Genomic DNA, 10,074 nt, shown 5'->3' with positions numbered 1-10,074 from the left:
AAAAAAAATCAGTTTGTGTACTTTGGTAAATAATATCTTCTTGGTTCTTTTGTCAATGTTTGAGAATCCCCATAATGAAAAGGTGGAGAAAAAAAAATGGTAGAATAAGGTGGAAATGTATGCCTAACTCCAAGTGGTAAAGCCTACTATCCTAAAATGTCCTACCCTTACCTAAGCCCCATTACAACCCGAAAGTCCTCCAAAAATGTATGTGTTTACTGCATTGTGATTGCTAACTAGAATTTTTTCAAGCCTATGGTAGCGTGATGCATGTTCTAGGATTTGAGTGATAAATTCATAAACCTTTCTAAACACTTGAGAGAAATTTTGGTGAGATTGTGTGAAGAGAGAGTTGAATTTGATGAATGAATGCCAATGTGTACAAATCTTGTTGTCTGTATTTTTGAAAACAACCATAGAGCATGATGAATGTTTTGCAGTAGCAAGAACTTTGAAATTTGAGTTTGATGTAATTTGAGAAATTGAATTTAAGTGTGCATTTAACAGGACCAAATATGAAATTAATTGTTGCTTGGGGACAAGCAATAGATTAAGTTTGGGGTTGTGATGACTCTTCATCATATGCATATTTTCCCACTGTTTTAGTCTTATTTATCCTCAATCATCAGTTAAATTAAGGATTTATTTGATACATTTTGTTGATTTTTGTTCTTTGAGTTAATAAAATGTTTTTTGTTTTTATTTCGTTGATTAAGTAGGAATTTGTCGTAATTTTACATTGCGTTTTGTTTTAGTGCAATACTGAATTTTGGTGAGAAATCAACATGATATATGTAGAGTATTTCAGCCATATATGGAGTTGTAGATGTCCAATTGGAGTCAAACCAATTGCAAATGAAAGCTAAGATCCATAGCTACACTTTTCATGAAGACACCAGAACCAAATCCAGACTCGAAAGAGGAGAACAATGAAATATACGCCGGACAGTAGATGCTGGGCGCTTGGAGCGCGCCCAAGTGCACCTGAAGCGCTTTTTCCAGCAGTTGCTACTGCCCAAACGCGCCTGGGGCGCGCGACCCGCACCAGCAACCATAAAAACGCAGATTTTTACTGTTTTAAGGATCTTTTTCTCTCTTGGGAAGTTGGGAGACTTGTTCCCTAGCATAGAAACTCAAAGACGGCCGTTTCTAACGCGATTGAAGCAGTTTTATCAAGAATCATCCATGAATCATTCTTGTAATTCTTCTTTAATCCTTATCTTTTGTATCTCTGTCATGAGTAACTAAACCCTATTTGTTAGGGATGAGTGTAACCAGATGAAACCCTTATTTTTCTGATTTGATTTCTAGTTATATGAATGAGTTTATTGAATTGTTTTTCTCATCTCTGTGCTTAATGCTTTTTATTGCTTGATCAACATTAAAATGTTCTACGATTTGTATTTTGAAACGGAAGTGGACTTTACGAATGCTTGAGATGAGAAATTCATGAATTTGTTGTCTAGACATAGGTGCAGGTCATGATACCAATTAAATTAGTTGCAAAGCAATAATTTACAAGAGAATTTCTATACGGTAATGCTTAATTCTAATCTTAAATCTACTAAGGAATTAGGGGTTACTTTGGAATTAAAGGTTCTGTCACTAAGACATTAGGGCAAAAATAATAAAGAGAATTCGGTAATAATTCAATAAAGGAATTCAATAACTAGGATCAAATTAGACACCAAGGTTGGATTCGAAGTGAAACTCATCCTTGACATTTTTCTCAATTTATAAAAGATCAATTTTACTACTGTTGTCAATTTTAATTATCATTTCAATCAACTTGGGAACTTTTTGTTCAATTTTAGTAACTAAATATAATTCAATAGTAAAACGCAATCCTTGAGTTCGACACTCGGTACTACCGTTTTATTATTACTTGCAACGATTCAGTACACTTACTGAAACGCTATCAGCTACTAACTTGTGAAACAGCTACGTATTCGAATACAGAGATGCTGTATTCGAATACAACAATGTAATTTTGTTAAAAACTTCATTTTTCAACTTTGTTTATGCATGTCTAGCATATGGAAACCCTTTCAAGGTGCATGCTAAGTTGAAAGGTTATTTTGTGCATTTAAAAACTTAAATTTTATGTGTTAATTGTTAATATCGGTTGGTGACCTTTACAACTATTGTAGAAATCTGGGCTTTGCCCTCAGATGAGAACCAGGATCTTCCCACCGGTTAGTACCCTATGGATGGGAATGTAGTTGGACACACATGACTAGAGCTGTGTCAGGAGCATCTTGTGGGGCGCGTGAAGATCATCCATGATGTATATTTTTTTTGTAGAATGATCAAATTAGGTTGACATATAGGGACTATATGTCTTTCTTTTGTGGTTGTATTTATTTTAATTTGGAAGACTATACCTATACCATTATCAAACTGTATTTCTTTTTGGGTTGTATTTCTTTTTGTAGAATGATTAGACTGTACATATAGGGATGATGGGGTTTATGAAAATTAGTTTGGCATGTGTTATGTTTGAGGTTTGTGGAAATTTGTGGTAATATATGATTGAACTTGGTATGGATTTTGTGGCTTTTGAATTGATCGAATTTAATGTAAATTGTGGATTAAATTTGATGTGTGTGGTGGAAAATAAATGTTTGAGTATGCTCTGTGTGGAATTTGAAAATCGTTAGAGTTAAATGAGTATTAAAAATGGGGAATCTTTTAATATCTGCATTTACTTAATGATTGTCCTGAAAATCTTTAGAGTTAAATGCGTATTAAAAATGGGGAATCTTTTAATATCTGCATTTACTTAATGATTGTCGTGGGTAGAGTCAGAGTATGCACATGCATTTCATTGTACATGGCGACTAGATGGGCCATGGTGATAGTGGTGACCGGATGGGCCACGAGATGATGGCATGTGATTTGTTGGTTCGTCTTGTGGGGATTGTCGTCTCGTGCAAGATCCGCGATAGACTGCACATTTTTGGTAAATCGCGTTGACCCGTGATAGGTGGCCCCTCGGTAAATAGTAGTTTGACGTGTGATAGGCGGTACATTTACGATATACATTTTTAGTAAATCGTGCTGACCCGTGATAGGTAGCACCTCATTAATTTAGTACCTCAGCATGTGATAGACGGTACAATTATGATTTACGGTCCTTCAAGGAGGGTTTTGGTTCGGAATTCCGAGTCCATGTATTTTGGCATATACGCATTGCATTAGGGGGCTTGGCACGCGAGTCACGTTTGTTTCAAGATTATGATTGAGTGTTTGAACTCAAGTGGTTGTTGTGGTTGTGCCATAATTGCTAAGTGTGAATGTTTTGGATTTGTGTGTAAGTGTGATTGATTGCAAAAACTTTTCCAAACTCAAGTTGTCATTGTGATTGTGCTAAAATTGCTAAGTATGATTGTTTGGATTTGTGTGTAAGTGTTGAGTGATTTCGAAACCTTTTTAAAAGGTGAATTTTGCTGTTTTTTTGTTGTTTTCTGATGTGTATTCGAATTCAGAAGGTTGTATTCGAATACAAACATGCTATTTTTGCTAGTGACTTATGTGTTTTCGAATATAGAAGGTTGTATTCGAATACAAACAAGTTGTTTTTGCTACTGACTTATGAAACAACCTTGTATTCGAATACAGAGATGCTATATTCGAATACAACAGTGCAATTTTGTTAAAAACTTCATTTTCCAACTTTGTTTATGCATGTCTAGCATATGGAAACCCTTTCAAGGTGCATGCTAAGTTGAAAGGTTATTTTGTGCATTTAAAAACTTAAATTTTATGTGTTAATTGTTAATTTCGGTTGGTGACCTTTACAACTATTGTGGAAATCTGGGCCTTGCGCTCATATGAGAACCAGGATCTTCCCACCGGTTAATAACTGTGGATGGGAATGTAGTAGGACACACCTGACTAGAGTTGTGTCAGGAGGATCTTGCGGGGCGCGTGAAGATCACCCAATATGTATATTTTTTTTGTAGAATGATCAGATTAGGTTGACATATAGGGACTATATGTCTTTCTTTTGTGGTTGTATTTATTTTAATTTGAAAGACTATACCTATACCATTATCAGACTGTATTTCTTTTTGGGTTGTATTTCTTTTTGTAGAATGATCAGACTGTATATATAGGGATCTTGCGGTTTGTGAAAATTAGTTTGGCATGTGTTATGTTTGGGTTTTGTGGAAATTTGTGGTTATTGATGATTGAACTTGGTGTGGATTTTGTGGTTTTTGAATTGATCGAATTTAATGTAAATTGTGGATTAAATTTGATGTTTGTGGTGGAAAATAAATGTTTGAGTATGCTCTGTGTGGAATTTGAAAATCGTTAGAGTTAAATGAGTATTAAAAATGAGGAATATTTTAATATCTGCATTTACTTAATGATTATCGTGGATAGAGTCAAAGTATGCTCATGCATTTCATTGTACATGGCGACTGGATTGGCCATGGTGCTAGTTGTGACCAGATGTGCCACGAGATGATTCCATGTGATTTGTTGATTCATCTTAACCTTGCGGAGATTATCGCGTCGTGCTGATCTATGAGAGATTGTTCTCTAGAACATGTTGATCTATGTGCGATTGCACTATAGAAAATAGTGTAAGGCCTGTGATAGGCGACACTTCAGTAAATCGTGCGGGTCTATGATGGGTGGCACCTTGATAATTAGTATAAGGCCTGTGATAGGCGATACAATTATGATTTACGGCCCTTCGAGGAGGGTTTTGATTGGAATTTCGAGTCCATGCATTTTGGCATATATGCATTGCATTAGGGTGCTTGGCACGCGAGTCATGTTTGATTTAAGATTATGATTGAGTGTTTGAATTCAAGTTGTCATGGTGATTGTGCTATAATTGCCAAGTGTGAATGTTTGGATTTGTGTGTAAGTGTTGATTGATTTCGAAGCCCTTTTAAAAGCTGAATTTTACTGTTTTCTGATGTGTATTCGAACATAGAAGGTTGTATTCGAATACAGACATCCTGTTTTAGCTTCTGACTTATGTGTAGTCGAATACAGAAGGTTGTATTTGAATACAGACATGTTGTTTTTGCTACTGACTTATGAAACAGCCTTGTATTTGAATACAGAGATGCTGCATTCGAATACAACAGTGCAATTTTGTTTAAAACTCAATTTTTCAACTTTGATTATGCATGTTTAACATATGGAAACCCTTTTAAGGTGCATGCTAAGTTGAAAGTTTATTTTGTGCATTTAAAACATAAATGCTATGTGTTAATTGTTAATTTTGGTTGGTGACCTTTACAACTATTGTGGAAATATGGGCTTTGCCCTCAGATGAGAACCAGGATCTTCCCACCAGTTAGTACCCTGTGGATAGGAATGTAGTTGGACACACCTGACAACAACTGTGTCAGGAGGATCTTGCGGGGCGCGTGAAGATCATCCGGGATGTATAGTTTTTTGCAGAATGATCAGGTTAGGTTGACATATAGGGACTATATGTCTTTCTTTTTGGGTGGTGTTTATATAATTTGGAAGACTGTATCTATACCAATATTGTCAACTTGACATTTTATTTTGATGGGTTCCATGTACCACTTTTTGATGTGATGTGGGGAGTTAAAATTCTTGGGGCAGTGCTTTTGTACAGGTGTCTGCCGAGAATACCCCAAGGGTATGCGCTATGTCTGATAGGCCTCATAGCCCCGATGTATTTTGATGTTTGAATACTTTGGGTTTTGATTTCAAAAATTATTCCGCTGCTTGTAAATGTTGGTTGACTTTGTCATTATGTTACAACTTAAATATTTATCCAAAAATATTTCCTTTTCTTTTCTTCGTGTTTATAAATTTGTTTTGAAAAAGAAAAATACACTCGCGCTGTTAAAAATCGGGGTGTTACACATTGTCATTTTCTTCAATTAATTTCAAAATAAAATCCACACAATATTTTCGAAGTTCCTTAATTTGATCAGGATGAAATGATCTTGAGTCATCAAATATCTGAACAAAAAAATAAACACAATCAATATTGATTGAATCCTAATTTTTTATCATACAAACATTAAAAAATAAATCAATAACAACTTTTAATTTTTTATCATACAAATATAAAAAAAACACAATCAATAACAACATGTAATAAATTATTTGCATCCATGAATCAACTTTGTTACAAATCATCATTTCATATCCGTTTTGTATAACTATGCCAAATCTCAAAACAAATAAGATAATTTCTTATTTCTTCAAAATGTAATCGGTTCCAAACTATTTTAAAAAAAATAAATAAATAACTGTATATATTATGGTAAAATAAAAACTAAAATAATTTTATTTTCTTTTACTTTTTTATTTATTGTTCTACAATATCATATTCATTTTAACTAATAGTAATCTAATAATAATGTACTATATTAATTGGTGAGTTAGTAATATATATAGACATATGTGAGAAAGCAAGACTAGTAAAAGGTGAAAAAACAGAAAACATTTCCTCTGCCTTGTGAACTTCTTCCTTTCCTTCTTTCTCTGCCTCACGGATTCATCTCCCTCGTCCTTCCTTCTTTTTCTCTTTTGCTTTGTTTTGCTTTAAGAAAAGAAACCCAAGGCTTGGTGGGTGAGAAAGAAAAAAGCTCCTAGCTTTCTTCTTCTTCCTTGATTCGAAAACAAGGAAAACTGGGTTAGGGCTTTTCAAAATCGTCAAACACAAACCTCCACTTTTCTTCGACATTTCAGATTCGTTTTAAGAAGTGATAGAAGGGAAAATTGCTCACCTCCACGCTACGATGCTAGTGAGCCAACTTTGGAAGCGACGACGCGAGCAGAAATTTTACCAGAATTAATTGCGGTGCCGTAATCGGCTGTTAAAGCCCTAGTAAATTGTGTTTGTCCGTGAGAGACCTAACTAGTGTTTGTCCATGAGAGACTACACCCTTGTAAATTGTGTTTGTCCGTGAGAGACTGCACTGGTGTTTGTTTGTGAGAGACTACACCCTAGTAAATTGTGTTTGTCTGTGAGAGATTGCACTAGTGTTTGTCCGTGAGAGACTACACACTAATAAATTGTGTTTGTCCGTGATAGGCTACACTTTAATAAATCGTGCGGGCGTGTGATAGGTGGCACCTTTGTAATTAGTACTAGTCCTGGTAACTAGTTTTTATTTGAATTCGATATTCATGCATTTTGGCATATACGCATTGCATTAGGGTGCTTAGCACGCAAGTCATGTTTGATATAATGTGATGATTGTATATGTATGCTCAGTTGTTGTTGTGATTGTGCCCTAATTGGTAAGTGTGATTGTTTCGATTTGTGTGTAAGTGTTGATTGATTGCGAAACCATTTAAAAACTGAATTTTGCACTTTTTTGTTGCCGTATTCGAATACAAGTAGGTTGTAGTCAAATACAGTTGTTTTGGTTTTGCTACTGACTTAGCATTTGTATTCGGCTACAAGGATGTTGTAGTCGAATATAATTTTGTTGATTTTTCACTGTTTTTGCACTTGTATTCAAATACAAGGATGTTGTATTCGAATTCAGTTGTGCGGATTTTGCTACTGACTTCTGAAACAACACTATATTTGAATACAAGGATGTTGTATTCGAATACAACAGTGCATTTTTGTTAAAAACTTCATTTTTCAACTTTGATTATGCATTTTTGGCATATGAAAACCCTTTCAAAGAGTATGCTAACTTGAAAGGTTATTTTGTGCATTTAAAATTTAAATGTTATGTGAAATTTGTTAATTTCAGTTGGTGACCTTTACAATTATTGTGGAAATCTGGGATTTGCTCACAATTGAGAACCAATATCATCCTACCAGTTAGTACCCTAGAGATGGGAAGGTAGTTAGGCATAGTTGAACGATGTTGTGTCAGAAGGATCTTGCGGGGAGCGTGGAGATCACCCGAGCTTTAGAGTTTTTTTTTTGTAGCATGATCAGATTAGAGGGTTGTGTAGGGTTGAGTTGTCTTTCTTTTGTGGATGTATTTATTTCAATTTGGAAGACTGTACCTATACCTCATACTGTCAACTTGATTTTTATTTTGATGGATCATTGTACCACTTTTTCATGCGATGTGGGCAAGTTTAAATTCTTGGGGCAATACTTTTGTACAGGGTGTCTGCCGAGAATACCCTAGGGGTATGAACTATGTCTGATAGGTTTCAAAATCCCAGTGTATTTTGCTATTTAAATACTTTGGGTTTGTATTTCAAAAACTATTTTCGCTGCTTGTAATATTTGTTGACTTTTGTCGTTATGTTACGACTAAATATTTTATCCAAAAGTATTTCCGTCTTTCTTATTTCTGAAATTCAATTTTTGTGTTAAATAAAAAAAAAATTGGCTGTTACAATTGTGGTATTAGAGCTTTGGTTTGGATTTCTTTGGGGCCGTGGAGTTTTGGTTATATATTATAGGTCAACCTGTAGGTTGGGAGTCGTTATCTGATCATGTGTCGGGGTAATTTGTCCAAGTTTTCGGGTTTGATGTAGTTTCATTGTGTTGGTTTAGTTGGAAGTTAGTTTTGGAATTTTTCGAAGTGGTGCTGAGACTTGTTCTTGATGTTGGCTTTGAAGGAAACAATGCCACCAAGAAGGAATGCGAGGCAATGAAACTCCAAGAGTGAATGTCAATATGGATGACCAACTGGCGAAAGCTATGAATAACATGGCTGCTTTTGTTGCTGTACAGACTGCTGCCAAAACTCTGTGGGATCTAGAGAAGAGGGAAATAGAGATCTGTGAGTCAAGGGGAGTGGAAGATTTTCGTCATTTCAATCCTCTCAAGTTTAGGGGTGATGAGAATTCAGAGGAAGCGGATTAATGGATCCAAGAAAAGGAAAAGATCTTTGAGATGATCAACTGTCAAGCAGGAGTGAAGGTCTACTATGCCACTTAACTACTACTAGGGGATGCTGAGTATTGGTGGAGGAGTACAAGGTTGTCGATGGGACAAGCTCACGAGGAGGTGAATTATGAGTCGTTCAAAAGGAAGTTTTTGACAAATATTTCCCAATGAGTACCGGGACTAAGCTGGGCGATGACTTTCAAAAATTGCGCCAGGGAAGTATGACAGTGGGTGAGTATGCCGCTAAGTTTGAATCGTTGTCAAGGCATTTTAGGTTTTTCGGTGTAGAGGTTGATGAACAATTTATGTGCCATCGTTTCCAAGATGGATTGAGGTATGGGATTCAAGACTCTATCCTGCCATTGGGAATTCAACGTTTCCAAGTTCTTGTGGAAAAATGCAGGGAGGTTAAGGATATGAACAACAAAAGGACCAATCGAGGAGGAAATTTTAATTCATGAGGGCCTATTTGAGTGAACCAACAAGACAACAATGAAAAACAAGTTGCTAAGTCCTATGACCGACCACATAACAACAACAAGGAATAGAATTACTCGGGGAACCAAGACTTTGGGAGACAAGTGGGACACGTGATTCGATGTTTCCGATGTAAAGAAGAGGGACATTATGCTAATGCTTGTACCTTTAACAGTCCTACTTGCTACAATTGCCAGAAATCAAGGCATTTTGCATAGAATTGCAAGGCTCCGAAGGTGGAACCAATAGTGAATGTAACTAAGACTACTCTTCCTACTGCTAGAGGACGTGTTTATTGCGTGAGTGCTGAAGTTGGAAATCCATCTAGCTATCTGATTCAACATGACTGTGAGATTGCAGGTAACACTCTAACTGCACTTTTTGATTTGTTGGCAACCCATTCCTTCATTGCAATGGATTGCATGGACCGTTTGAAGTTATTTGTGTATGCTTTACCTTTTGGTTTGGTTGTTTCTACGCCTACTAAGACTTTGACTGAAAATATTGCATGTTTACATTATCAAGTAAATATCCATAATAGAGATTTCTTAATTAATTTGATTTGTTTACCTCTACAATCACTCGAGATCATTCTCGGTATGGATTGGATGTCATATCATTAGGTAATGATTGTTTGTACTCAATGTGTTGGTGTCATACTTAGTGTTTCGGTTTGGTACCAAATTGATGTTTCGTACCAAGTGGACATATATGAGGTTATGTGACATAGTTTTGGACGATTGTAATTCGTCGATAAGAGAAAAGTTATAGGAAAA

Source organism: Cicer arietinum, chromosome 3 (genome assembly GCF_000331145.2).
Source record: "Cicer arietinum cultivar CDC Frontier isolate Library 1 chromosome 3, Cicar.CDCFrontier_v2.0, whole genome shotgun sequence".
Taxonomy (NCBI): domain Eukaryota; kingdom Viridiplantae; phylum Streptophyta; class Magnoliopsida; order Fabales; family Fabaceae; genus Cicer; species Cicer arietinum.
The sequence above is the reverse complement of the archived record's forward strand: the minus strand, read 5'-3'. Positions refer to the sequence as shown.